Source organism: Gopherus evgoodei, chromosome 3, assembly GCF_007399415.2.
Source record: "Gopherus evgoodei ecotype Sinaloan lineage chromosome 3, rGopEvg1_v1.p, whole genome shotgun sequence".
NCBI lineage: Eukaryota > Metazoa > Chordata > Testudines > Testudinidae > Gopherus > Gopherus evgoodei.
The window spans coordinates 2,258,712-2,272,445 of NC_044324.1; positions in this window are offsets into that span (position 1 = coordinate 2,258,712).

Genomic DNA, 13,734 nt, shown 5'->3' on the forward strand with positions numbered 1-13,734 from the left:
ACTGGGAAAGGTACTTAGAGCCCTCTGTGCTACAGAATTAGTTTGGTATAACTAAGTCGCGCATGGGGTGTGAACAATTCACACTTCTAAATGATGTCGTTATACCGACCTAAGCACTGGTGTAGACAATGCTATGTCACGAGTAGGTTTCTCCTACCGACACAACTACCAGCTCTCACGGAGGTGGAGTTATTAAGCCGACGGCAGATCGCTCTCCTGTCATCTTAGAGCGTCTTCACTAGAAGCGCTACAGCTGTTCCTAGGGTAGACAAGCCCAGAGTGTTGCATAAGGAGTTAACACGTGTTGCAAGAGACCATCGGAGGCGATCTGGGCATCTCTACAATCCTAGCACAAAGGAGGGGTAGTGGGCTATAGATTGTTGTCATGAGCCATAAATCCAGTGTCTTTATGAAATCCACGATTTGAGGTGTCTGGCAGAGTTATGGATTTATGCTCCCAGGCCCCTCTTTTGAAGGTGGGCAGGTTTCCTTTGAGGGGACAGATATGGAGAAACCAGTTTGTGAAAAGCGTTCGCCCCTGGGCAAGGGGGGCTTGCTCTTTGATCATTTTTCTGTGACAATTGAGGGTAGGAGACAAAGGATCAGAGCTGTGTGTAATGGATAATCAGGGCAATTTGCTAATGCGATACCAGCAGTGTTGGTTTAAGGTGGGTTGTTCCCTTGGGAATCAGAAGGCAAAGATCATTGTAGAGAGGTGCCCGGTGGCTAGGTTTCTAAAGTCACTGGCCTGATGTCTGTTGTTGGTGGGCTTGACAAAGCCATCCTTCCTCACCTGCCATGGGACATGCTGGTCATCTTTACTAGGGGCAGCCTCAGTTGCATCTGCAACGGCTACAGGGAAATCCTGCCTGAGGGAAGTCTGTGGTGTTGGTCATGGGAAATGGATGCTCGCAGACCACGCGTCAGCTCATGTCAAGGCCCCTAAGGCCTCGCTGAACCACTGACACAAGCACATCTGGGAACCAGACTGGGTCACCTGTGGGTTCTCATTGTTAAAAGAGGCACTAGATTTATTTTTAAAAAATGTGGTTCAACACCATGACATGCTTGTAGGATGCTGCACACAGTCATCTGACTCATAACATCTGTAGCCCATGGTAGAAAGTTACATTGAGTGTTTGCATTGTAATCCGCTGTAACTGGGTGACTCACCAAAGAGGAAAGAAGCATTAATACAGAGAGCTGGTCCTGCACACAAGAGGGCCCACTGAAACCAAAGGAGCTATCGGGAAGTATGAAAGGACAAAGACTTTGTTGCTTGCCCCCCTACACTCTTGAAGAGGAGAAAGGCGCCGACACTTGTCCAGTGAATTTGAACGCTGCGGAAAGGGGAGAAAAATCCCTGATCACTGTGCTGCTTGGAATTTGGAGAGGGCAATATTCTAAGCATAAGCAAGGGATCCCCTAGCTGCTTGTCTTGTCTCTAAAGGACATAGAAAGCTTGCAGATCAGAGCAGCTTCTGTTACCTTTTGGAACCTAAGACAGTGGCTCATTTGTGTGTGTGTGTGTTTACTACTTTTGACCTTGTAAATAACTCATATTTTTCCTAGTTAATAAATCTTTAGTTCGTTTTTTTTATAGGATTGGACATAAGCGTTGTCTTTGGTGTGAGGTCTAAGGTGCAATTGACCTAGGGTAAGTGACCAGTCCTTTGGGTTGGGAGTAACCTGAATATCGCTGTGAGATTTGGATTAAGGGTCCATCTGTCAGCAAGGCAAGTGTGCCTGCATGGCAAGACCGACTGGAATGCCCAAAGGGACTGTCTGTGACTCTGTCGTTAGGCTGCTATACTGCTGGAGAAGTTCACACTTCTTATTTGGGTGGTGACATTTAAGCTAGAATGCACCACGAATTTGGGATTTGTGCCCTGTCTCTTAACAGTCTTCCCTGAAGTTGGCACTCACCCTTGGGCTACTCCAGACCACTTGCCAGTAGCCATTTTGGATAAGGGAAAAACGTTATGAGTTTGAAGCCAGAGATCAGAAGAACTCTTAAAAAACCCTGCAAGCATCACAAGGCTCAGGTTAAAATCCCAAGAGTTGGCATCTTTATTATTATGACTACTGCTTATATCACCATAGCACCTACTGGGATCCACCTGAGATTAGGGCCCCCTTGTGCAGGGTGCTGTACAAGCATCAAGGCTTCGTCTACATTAGGAGAGAGTTCAGGGTTGGCTAACACATGTTAGATAGCCCTGAACTTTTTCCTAATGTAGATGCAGATTAAAACGTTCTCCATCAGTTCCCCCTTGACCGTGGCCAGCTAAATTGAGGTTAATCAGAATCTGGGAAAGGGTTTGGACTAAGGCCTCTTTTCCTAATCTAGACAAACCATCATAGTGAGAGATGGTCCCTGCTCTGTGGAGCATACTTTGTAAATAGACACGAAAGACACTGGGTGGGAGGGGAAACTGAGGCACAGAGCAAGTGACTTATCAAAGGCCACATGACAGATCAGTGGCAGAGCCAGGTCTCCTAAATCCAGTGCCCTAACTCCTAGACCACAGGGACTTAACCCCTACACTAGCGTGCCTTTCCTATACGTCCTATTCAACGTCCCCCTATTATCAAGGCAAGGCCCTGAGCTAAACAAGCTTCTGAATGCAAAGTGTGTGAGGCTAGACACATGGCCATTTATAGCCTCCAGCAAATGCAGTGCTGAGCTACTGTAATGAGGGCTTCATTGTAGGTGGGGAGCTCAGAACTGGGCTGAGCAAAGTCCGTGTCTGCCAGATGCAGCCGTAGCTGTATAGGAGAAATGCAAAGCTGTTCCCAGTGCAATGCCGCAATCTTCCCTCTGGTTATTCACATTCCATTCCCAGACAGGGTGCAAAGAGATGCTGCAAAGTTTGCAGGGGGGTTAGTGTTGCTGCAGAACACGGTGGCGCTCTGCAAGGGGAACGGTCCTTGGCTCTGTTGCCTGCAAGAACAGAGGGGTGGTTGTTAGCTCCAATCCCCAGGTTCTTGGCTCCATGTGGGTGGCTGGGGAGAGCTCTCATTTTTCATGAACATTTTCCCATGCAGAATGAAACCTCGACGTTTCCCCCTGAAATGGAATTCCTGTTTTCCAGCCAGCCCTATTTGCACATCAAATAACACCCCTTCGTGAGGTCTCTTTCCCTCAAGTCATGCTCCCTTGCGGGGCTTAACGGTTCTTTCCCAAACCCAGGTCCTGCTGCTTAGGACTTCCTCAAACCTCACCTTCTTCAGGCTTGTGTCTGTCCTGCCTCTGGCTCTTGGAGCTCCCCCTAGGCCCTTTTCCTTCACTGGGCCTCTTTGCCACTGGACTGCCTGCAAGGTCCACTCTCTCTATTTACTTTGCATGGCCTTTAGGTCCTCGATCCTCACAACTGGAGAGCTCTGCAAAGCCCTCTCCAGATCTGTCCGAACTCCCTCTCTCTCTCTCATGGTGCAGGCTCTGACTTCTAGAAAGCCAGGCCCCGGTACTGTCACCGTCTCAGAGCTGCAGCGCTGGGGATGCAAAGGCTGCGATAGATGTTTATTTGTATAAAGACCACTGCTTCCATTGGGCTCTAAAAATTCATTGCGGGAGGTGCGGGGGGGAATTCTGTAATAGCCGCCCCCCCGCCCTTCCAAAATCTACCATTTGGAACCGCTTTGGAGCTGGCGCTATCCCTTTAACTCCCCAGTATAATGCGTCTTGTATGTTTTATGAGATACATTTTACAACGTAACCGGTAACACATTGAGCAATCCGTGTAACTGGAAAGATCAGAACAGAAAAGACCACACCTGGAAGAGTCACCGCACTTAATGGCAGTGGGACTACCTCAACCTGAAGGCAGCTGAGCCACCGACCTGGGAGCCAATCCTCAGAGGTATGGGAGTTAGGCGCTTTTCAGGAGCTGGAGCTTGGCTTCTATTCCCAGCTCTGCCGCTTGACCTTCTGGGTGACTCTGTGCCTCAGTTTCCCCAGCTGTCAAATGGGGATAACGATGCTGATCTCCTTTGTAAAGCACGGTGAGATCAAGTATTAAACACTGTTGATGATGCCTAAGCAGGATGTTCTCTAGATTCGTATCTGGCCCTTTCACTCGATTATCCAAGCGCCTCCTGAATATTTAAAACTAAACCCAGCAATCACTCTCCTTTCTTCCTTCCCAGCTTCAGCTACTTTCTCCGGGAGGAAGGGTGTAGCGGGGGAGGGTGCAAGGGGAGGAACGCGAGGCAGAGAGGGGCACAGAGGGATGTGGGGCATAGAAGGGGATGTGGGCGGAGGAGGCCTGCTGTGATGCTTATGTGCTGGCTGGAACACGTAAACAGAACAAGTGGTTTTAGATGGAAGCCAGGCATTTGCTGTGGCTCAGGGCCCACTATGTGTTTTGAGGGTATTGGCAGATTGAGCACTAGAAGGTTAGTAAAGAGAAGGAAGGTATTTTAATCTGGGAACAACTAGGTAAAGCTCACCATGGAAACGGAGCAAGAGTTTGGCTTTCTGGGAAAGGACCTCCGTGATCGGTCAGTATCCCGCTAACTTCACAATTAATCCAACATTACCAGAGTCATGGCAGGCCCAACAGACTACTCTTTGTAGCCTTGGGAGGCAGGGGAGCCCTGGAGAGAGAAGATCAAGAGATGTGTCATGGGCTATAGCAGACAGCGCGTGGCCTGGTCCGGATCACGTTCCAATCATTCGCCTCTCCTTCATGTCTCAGGATGGGAAAAAGAACCAGATGGATTCTCCATTCCAGATCATGTGGCGTAGTGGAGAGTACCCGTTGTAAAGAGCACCTTCGTTCCCGAACGTTCATCATGCCCTAGTGGTCAGGATACAGTGATTCACTGGGTGGTCCGTGGGGCTCAGAAGGTGGGCAGGAATGCGTCATGTTTAGGGAGGGATCGGGGAACCGGCATACGGAAACCTCTAGAGCCATATTCACAGCTAGAGTGTAAATGGGCCCAGCTCCATTGAAGTCAGTGGGGCCAGATCCTCAGCTGGTGTAAATCAGCAGAGCTGCATCAGTCTCAACACAGTTATACCAGTTAAGCATATGGCTACGTCACTCTTGGCATGCTCAGCAGCTTAACACTCCCAGGCAGTGTGATCCAGTAGTGCTGGTATGAGAATAGGGGTCAGGGGATGGGGGTTCTCGTCTTGCTTCTACCAGTGGCTTCATATGTGATGCCGCCTGTCAAGGTTCCTTCCCCACTCTGAACTGTGGGGCACAGATATGGGGACCCGCATGAAAGCCCCCTAAGCTTATTTACAGTAAGCGGCCACCACCAAGCGTGTTTACAAAAATAATTTTTATAGAGTAATTAGATTTAAAGAGCCCAGAGGAACCCCCTCTAGCCTTAGGTTTAAAGTTACAGCAAACAGAGGTAAACCCCTTAGCAAAAGGAACATTTTCAAGTTGAGAAAACAAAGATAAAACAAACATACCTTGCCTGGCTGTTACTTACAAGTTTGAAATACGAGAGACTTGTGCAGAAAGATTTGGAGAACACGGATTGATGTCCGGTCCCTCTTAGTCCCAAAAGCGAATAACCCCCAAAAGAAAGAGCACAAAAAAAAAAGCCTCCCCCCACACCAAGATTTGAAAGTATTTTGTTCCCTTATTGGTCCTTTGGGTCAGGTGTCATCCAGGTTACCTGAGCTTCTTAACCATTTATAGATAAAAGGATTTTGGTATCTCTGGCCAGGAGGGATTTTATAGTATTGTACACAGGAGGGTTGTTACCCTTCCCTTTATAGTTACGACATGGCCTATTCCCTCAGTGTGCTTGTTTTTCCCTCTCCTGCCCTTTGTCTTCCTTGTTTCTTTAGATTGTAAACTCTTTGGGTCAGGGACAACAGAGCTCCGATCCTGTGTAGGTGTGTAAGTGCTAATGTATCACATCAGCGACTTCAAAACGTCTCACGCAATGTTACATCATATGCTGCAGTGACATGCACGTGTGCCCTGAGCCTCGAGACAAAGATGAGCAATCTCTTGCTCATGATAGGAGCTGGTCAAAACTGTTTGGATGGAACAGGCTGGAAAATGCTGATCTGTCGAAACTGAAACTGACACATTCCACAGGAAATTTTGTTGTTGTTGTTTTTAATCAAAGCATTCCATTTTGAGCTTTCTGGAACGGCAGGTTGCAATTTTTCTTGTTTCAAAATGCCTCTTCATTTCAAAATTTATTCTGTTTTTTTCCTAATTTCATTTAATATTATAGCTGTTTACTTTAACTTTATATTATAAAATAAAATAAAATAAATTTAAAAAGTCAAATGTTTCATTTCGATGGATCTGAAATGACTGATTTTCATTCAGCGGGAATTTAGAAATTTGACATTTCATTCAGATTTTTTAAATCCCAGAATTTCCCACAAAACAGAAATCCCAGTTCCTGGCCAGTTCCACACAATAAGAGGGGAAGCCCCCAGTATCTTATCAGAACATTTTCCCACCAAGTCTTTTCATTTTCCAAGAACATGTGATTATTTTCCCCAAGGCTATGCCAAAATGATGGCGCTTTTTGTGGAGGACACATTGCAGTTGGCACCCACTAAACAGAATACTACGGTGATACGTTCAAAAGTGCCTAAGTGATTTAGGGGCCTATGTCCCATTTTTCAAAAGACAGCTTTTCAAAGGGATGTAGGGGCCTAAAGATACAGATAGATGCTCCGGGGATGGAGCACCCACAGAAAAAAACAGCACCCACCGGTGGATCAGCTCCTCCCCCTCCTCCCAGCTCCTCCCGTCTGCCATGATCAGCTGTTCAGTGGCATGGAGGAGGTGATGGGGGGAGAAGGTGGAGCAAGGGGGGGTGGGCTCAGGGGAGGTGGCGGAACAAGGTGGACCAGGGGTGGGGCAGGCAAGAAGAGGCGGGGGCAGGGTTTGGTGCAGAGCAGGGGTCAAGCATTCCCAGGGAAATGAGGAAGCCGACATCTGTGTGCATGACCTATGCTGATTTTAACAGTCCTCCAGCAGCTCCATGCACTAGACACACTCCTGCCTGGAGTAGACTGGAGATATTGGATCTCCTTGGCTCATGAGAAGAAACTACACAAGCATGGCTATGGACCAGCCATGGAAACATGAACATCTATGACAAGATTGCAGGGGGATGCAAGCGAAGGGCAACTACAGGAACCTGCAGCAGTGCCGTGTGAAAGCTAAGTACCACAAAGCCAGAGAGGCCAACAAGCTCTCTGGTACTGGGCCACAGACCTGCCACTTTTACAAGGAGACGTGGAGAACCCACCAGCACCTCACTGCCCAAGTCACTTTTGAAAATAGGACATAGGATCCTAAGTCATATAGGTGCTTTTGTGCCCTATCGCCATTTCAGTGAACATCATCTGCGGTGCTGAACAAGCAGGAAGCTTCCAGATGCAAAAATTACATAAGTAAACACAATCTTTATGGAATAGTTGAGCTGTTCTCAACAGGAAGCAGTGTGGTCTCGAAGATTGGGTTTTGCACTGGTCCTTCAGAGGCTTGTTTTTTAGCTTCTGCTCTGCCATTGATCGACTGTGGGAAAGTCGTTTTCATCTCTCTATTTCCGTTTTTCTTTCTCCTATTGTGCTTTCAGCCACCAAATAAAGTGTGCTGGGATCTCTGGAGGGAAATGCGCTGTGTAAATAGACTTGGAAAGATAAGACTTTTGTCAGCGAACCTTGATCTCACGCACAAACAAGAAAAAAACAAAGTTTCCATTTGTAATCATCAAAATGTACAGACAGGCAAAATACAAAAAAAGCTGCTTGAGAACTTCTTAGTGTCAAAATCCAGTGAATTAGATATTTGAATTAGGCTTGTTACAAATGGACTAGTAAATGAATAGGAAATAGGAATAGGATTTGTTGATTTAAGGATATTTACTTTGTGTAGTTTGGCATGAGATGTTGACAATTAATGGTTTATAAAACTTTAACTTCTTGCCTCTCCACGTCTGCTGTCATTAAATAATTGCCAGGCCTCTTTTATAACTATCCACAACTGTGAAAACGTAAACCTATAAAAATCGATGCATGAAAAACTGGGCATAAAAAAAATGTGGCAGCAGATTTAGAAGGCGGCTGAAGGCTCTGGCTCGGCGGGCTGTTCCTTTCCTTAGATTTCCGATCTCCACGGAATTACCAGACAAAAAACTGCAACTTCTCAGAAGTGTCACCAAGGGGGTCCAGTGCTGGATGGGGGGTGGGATTGGACTGGAGAAGTCTTTGGAACCATATAATCTGGTCTGAGTTGGATCCTGCTCTGGGTGAGACTTCTGCCAGTGGAAGTAGGATCTAACTGATCTATTTCTCTCTCTTCCCATTGCTGCATCCATCCTAGGTTTAGGGCTCACCGCATGGCAGAATTCCATTGAGTGCAGGATCAGTGCTTTATGCTGCAGCAATCTCTGGGTCTCTGAGCCCCCTCAGTTCTTCTATGAGAGGGCGTCATCATCCGAAGGAGCCTTTTGCTGAGCCCGTCAGGGTGTAGAAACTGGGGTTTGGCTTTGTTAAAGTGGTAGTGTTATCCTTGCTGCCCAACACCCACCCTGGCAGAGCAGGAGTGGAGCTGCAGAGAGGCAGAGATTCATTGTCTACACTGGAATCACAGAGGAAGGGACCTGTAATTTCCTAGAGCAAAATCTACTGGAAGGCTTGAACAGTTTAGACCTCCCACCTTTCTGGCTTGATCCATGAAGCACATTCTAATGCTGTTAGGTGATATCCTAGCCAAGGGTTCCCAGCAGCGGGCCCTGGTATGGTGACGAGAGCAGGAGCTGAAGCCTGGCTCAGCGCTGTGAGGGCAATGTTCAAAGGCAGCAGGAGCTCTCAGGAGCTGCATCCCAGCATGGAAAAGTTCAGAGGGAGCGGAAGAGACCAAGAAGTGAGCTCTGGGAGGAGAGGGATTCCCAGGAAATGGGGACTGCGAGGGAGCAGGAATTACTAGGAAGTGAGTCCTGGCGTGATGCTTGGAGGGAGCTGGAACTCACAGGAGCCAGTCACAGCCAAGAGCTCAGAGGAGGAGCAAAATGCTCAGCATGGACAAACAGCAGCCAAATCCTTACATAAAGCTTGGAGAATGAGCTGAATCCCAATGCAGGAAGCAGAGGCTCATGGGAGGTGATTCCTAGCACTGGGGCCAGAGGAAGCTGCGGCTCATGGAAGCCAAGTTCTAGCTCAACCTTCAGATGGAGCAGGGCCCCATGGGAGTTGAGTGCCAATCCAGGGCTCAGAGGGAGCAGAGGCTCATGGGAGCTGGGTCAGCCAGAAGCACACAGCTGGCATGTAAAATTTCAGCCTAAATTGTTAAAGTTTGCCAAAGTTATAAGCAACCGAAAACAGGGGCTTATAATGGAAAGTGTTGGGGAATCTTTAATAATGGAACCCCCCACCCCAAATAATCTGTTCCTATATTCATAGTTCTATAGAAAGGTCCCAGTCTAGTGGCAAATGCAAGTAATAGGCACTGTTGCTCATGTAAATTTCAGAGTTCCATAAGTATTAGGGGTTAGCTGTGTTAGTCTGTATCCACAAAAACAGCAAGGAGTCCGGTGGCACCTTAAAGACTAACAGATTTATTTGGGGATAAGCTTCTGTGGGTAAAAAACCTCACTTAAGAGTTCCATAAAGTTGTTGTTACTGTGCGCTGCAAACAGGAGCAGACCGCTCCTAACACCGCGCTCAGACTCATGCTGCTCTGTTATGGAAGCAACTCTGCTCCCTTCTTTAGTTCCTGTCCCCCTGCGCAAAGCTGCTCTGTATCACTGCAGGAGCTCTGTAGTTGTCCTACCTACGACGTTGTACCCTAACTCTGATCTACGATGCTACAACTACAATGCTACCATGGGGAGGGATAGCTCAGTGGTTGGAGCATTGGCCTGCTAAACCCAGGGTTGTGAGTTCAATCCTTGAGGGGGCCACTTAGGGATCTGGGACAAAATCAGTACTTGGTCCTGCTAGTGAAGGCAGGGAGTTGGACTAAGTGACTTTTCAGTGTCCTTTCTAGTTCTAGGAAATAGGTATGTCTCAAATTAACTCCCCTCTATTTTCCCTGCTCGTCTCAGCATTGATTAGAGATACATGACATCACTGAGCCCTAGAAGCAGGTCACTAGCCACAGATGCTGACTTTTGTTTTTGCCGGTGGGTGCTTCTCTCTGCCCCCTCCCCCCATACGAGCAGCAGACAGGGCCTCAGGGGGAAGAGGCTGAGTGGGGATGGGGTCTTGGGGCAGAGCATGGGAGTGGGGTCACGGTCCAGGTGCCAGGGCCCACAAAAGATTAATCCGGCCCTGTGGGTTCTGCTCACCCTTTTTTTTTTTTCAGTTGGTGCCTGAGCCCTGGCATGCCCACGGAGTCAGCACCTATGTCACGAGCATCTTGTCTGTAAGAAGTGAACCAAGAAATCATGCTGGCATTTTGCTGCTAGGAAGGAGAGAGTAAATGATCCATAAACTTTCCATCAGCAACAGAAATTGGCAGCAAGGAAAAAAGATATAAAGAAAGCGCCTTGGCCTCTTAAGGCATCAGTTTATGGGGCACCAGTGAGAAGTTTATTGGAATATTTTCATGCAAAAAAAAGTCACTTATAAAGAGGCAAAGAAGGTAAAGAAGCAAGAAGGCTGCAGATTAGAATGGGAAAGAATTCAGCTTTCCGCTCGGCCCACGGAGGCTGCTGCAGAATGGGAACATTTTAATGTTGTTCTTGTTGTTGATTCCCCAGTGTGGTAGTGTTATAAATCTTGACCCGATCGTTTCAGGAGCTGTTTGTCATTATTTGGCACATGTGATGGTTTGAGGGTTTTTTTTCAAAGGCACATGTGTTTCCATGGGCAGTGCCTACACAGCGCAGGGGGGTCTCAGAGCCGGGGCTCCTGACTGAGCCTGGATGTCTATGCTGCTATTTTTAGCCCCACAGCCGAGTCCTGCAAGCTCAAGTCAACTAACCCGAGCTCTGACTGGCTGGACAAAAATGTGGGGTCCTGTGTAAATGTTCCTTTTAGAAGGAGAAATTGGTGCTAATCAGGCATTTCTTTGATGCAGCCTTTCCTTACAAAGAATGTACAAAGTCCTGATTCTTTGAACACAGGAGCAAACGAACAGCTGGAGATAATTCCTTCATCTGCAGTCCACGCCTGCCTTTCCAGCTGGCACTCGGTGCCCAAAAGCGTCCAGCCTTTCGTTGCTGTCTTCAGGGCTTTCTTGCAGTGCTTCAGCTTGGCCGGTGGGGGTTTGTCTTGTGCTGTGTGTCTCTCTCACACAGACCAGACAGTTCTACTGATTCAAGCCCTGGCCCCTACATTTATCCTACATCAGAGGCTCTTAACCAGTGAGGCGCGACCCCCCTGGGGAGGAGAGTCAAACTTTCAAGGGTTGCAGCAACCTGGTGCCCGGAGTTGCAATGCCAATCACATTTAGCCCAGCTGGCCCTCCATCAGCATGACCAAGGCCAAATTGGAAAGAGTGTGGTTGCAACCTGGAGCACAGGGGAGGCCATGCCCCTCAGCTCTCTTTGAGGCAGAAATGGAGACATGCTGCCCTGAAAACTTGCAGGGAAATTATGGCATGTGCTTTTGAAAGGTTCCATAGCCTCGGCACAACTAGACAGCAGGATCAAAGGGCTGATTTTTTTAAAAAAGCAGAATCCCCTTTATTGGAATCAATGTTCAAATGGCCCCGGATCCATCGAGATTACATCGGAAAGATGTGTTTTATGGTGAGGAGGGTGTAATTCAAAAAAGGTTGAGAACCCCCCAGGGGAGTGCACAGGGACAAAAATGTGGTCACTTTTGTAGGGGCACTCAGGAGCGCCGCCAGCTTTTTTGGTGCCCTAGGCGGTGGAAGGTCCTGTCCCCGAAATGCCGCCCTGACAGAGGGGGCGGAAGATCCCATCCCCGAAATACTGACGATGACTGGGTTGCCTAATGGGTTGTGCCGGCCCTGGGGACACTTTCTGTGCCCCCCACAGCCAAAGAAACTGCTTCTCTCCCTCCTCCCCCTCAGCTGGAGGAGCTGGCTCCGTGCCCCCCTGTGCAGCCTGAGAAGCTGGATCACCCCCACCCCAAAAGGAGCTGGTTCGCTCCAGGGCTGGTGGATTTGTCATCTCCCACCCTAGCCCGGGCCAGGAGAGGAGCTCACTCTCCCTGTGGCCGGAGGAGCTGATTCTCCCCACCACGGCCCTGGAGGAGTTGCTCCCACTGACTGGGGTGTGTGGGGGGGGGGGTTGCCTCTGCTTACACCCGCCCCTCACTTGCGCACATCATGGCCTGGCATAAATGTAATGCAGCAACCACGCCCGGCCCCTAACAATAAAGTCTTACTCAGCCCATCACAATAATAATCACTGGTTACAGCCCATCAGATACCTAACGACAGCCAAATATTTTGTGCATGGAGAGATTTGAGAGAGGAGAACGTAGCCTTGGGGATTTTTACAAGGGTTCCTCCCGGGTGTTAGGTGCTTATCCAGTTTTTTTATCGCCGCCTTCTTTTATCACCAGTTTTATTTGCCTTTGGAAAAATGTTGCCACTTAATTATGGTGGCTATACACATCCCTGGGCGAGTTGGCAAGAGAAGGGTGTCACAGAGTCCCCAGGCGATGCTCTGGAACTGCTCCCCACAAAGCCAGTCAGGACTTTGGGGAGCCTCCTCTCCCTTTGAGCAGACTGTTTTCAGGGCAAGAAGCTCACATGGCTTCACCTCCTGGGTCTCCCCTTGGAACATTCAGCATATGCCCCTCCGTGCGCTTCCCCCAGCGAGTCTGCCCAGGCGGAGTCCTGGGGAAGTCACTGGGTCCTGCACCCCCACTTTGCAGTCAGACGTGACTCTTAGCCAGCCAGTAAAACAGAGGTTTATTGGATGACAGGGACATGGTCTAAAACAGAGCGTGTACGTACAGAGAACTGGACCCCTTGGCCGGGTCCATTCTAGGGCCCGGTGAGGCAGACCCCCATGTCTGCACTCACTCCTAGTCCCCAGCCAGCTCCAAACTGCAAACCCCTCCAGCCCCTCCTTCTCTGGCCTTTGTCTCTTTCCCCAGGCCAGGAGGTCACCTGATCCCTTTGTCTCCAACACCTTCAGCTGGCACCTTTGCAGGGGAGGGGCCCAGGCCATCAGTTGCTAGGAGACAGAGTGCCAGGCATTTAGGTGCACTGGCCCTTTGCTCTGCAGCAATCCCACACCCTTATCCCACCACCTAGATACTTAAGAACTGCCTAGGGGACACTGAGGCACCAACACAGTATTCAGAGAAAACATTAAGAACATTCCTAGTTCGTCACAGAGGGCTTTTAATGTGACATGAAAATTGAAGCTGGAAGGCAGGAACTCTGTCCCATCAGAGCACTCAGACCAGCCACCAGCTATGGAGGAAAGAGTAATTTTCCTTTATTGGGTTGGAAGGTGCTGAGATGAATCCTGCCCCACTCCCCCAACAACATAACAAACTGCAAGGATTTTCCAGTCATAAAATTCTAAGATGGGAGTATTGAGGGGTAATAAAAGGGAGGGAGCAAAGATCAAGTGCTCTTGTTTTCCATCCCTGGTGTTTCCAAGTAGCGCGTTGGGATGTTGACGGGGGACCCGGCTACCGACGATATTTGCTGCATCATGAGGGACTGCTGCCATGCAACTGATGGATAAGGCTGGCACGGTCGCTGGGGCTGGTTCAACATTTTCCAGCTAATCTGTCTTCCAACAGGAAATCAGCTTGTCGACTTAATGACAATTTGCGCAATATGTGTCTGCTTCCTGTGG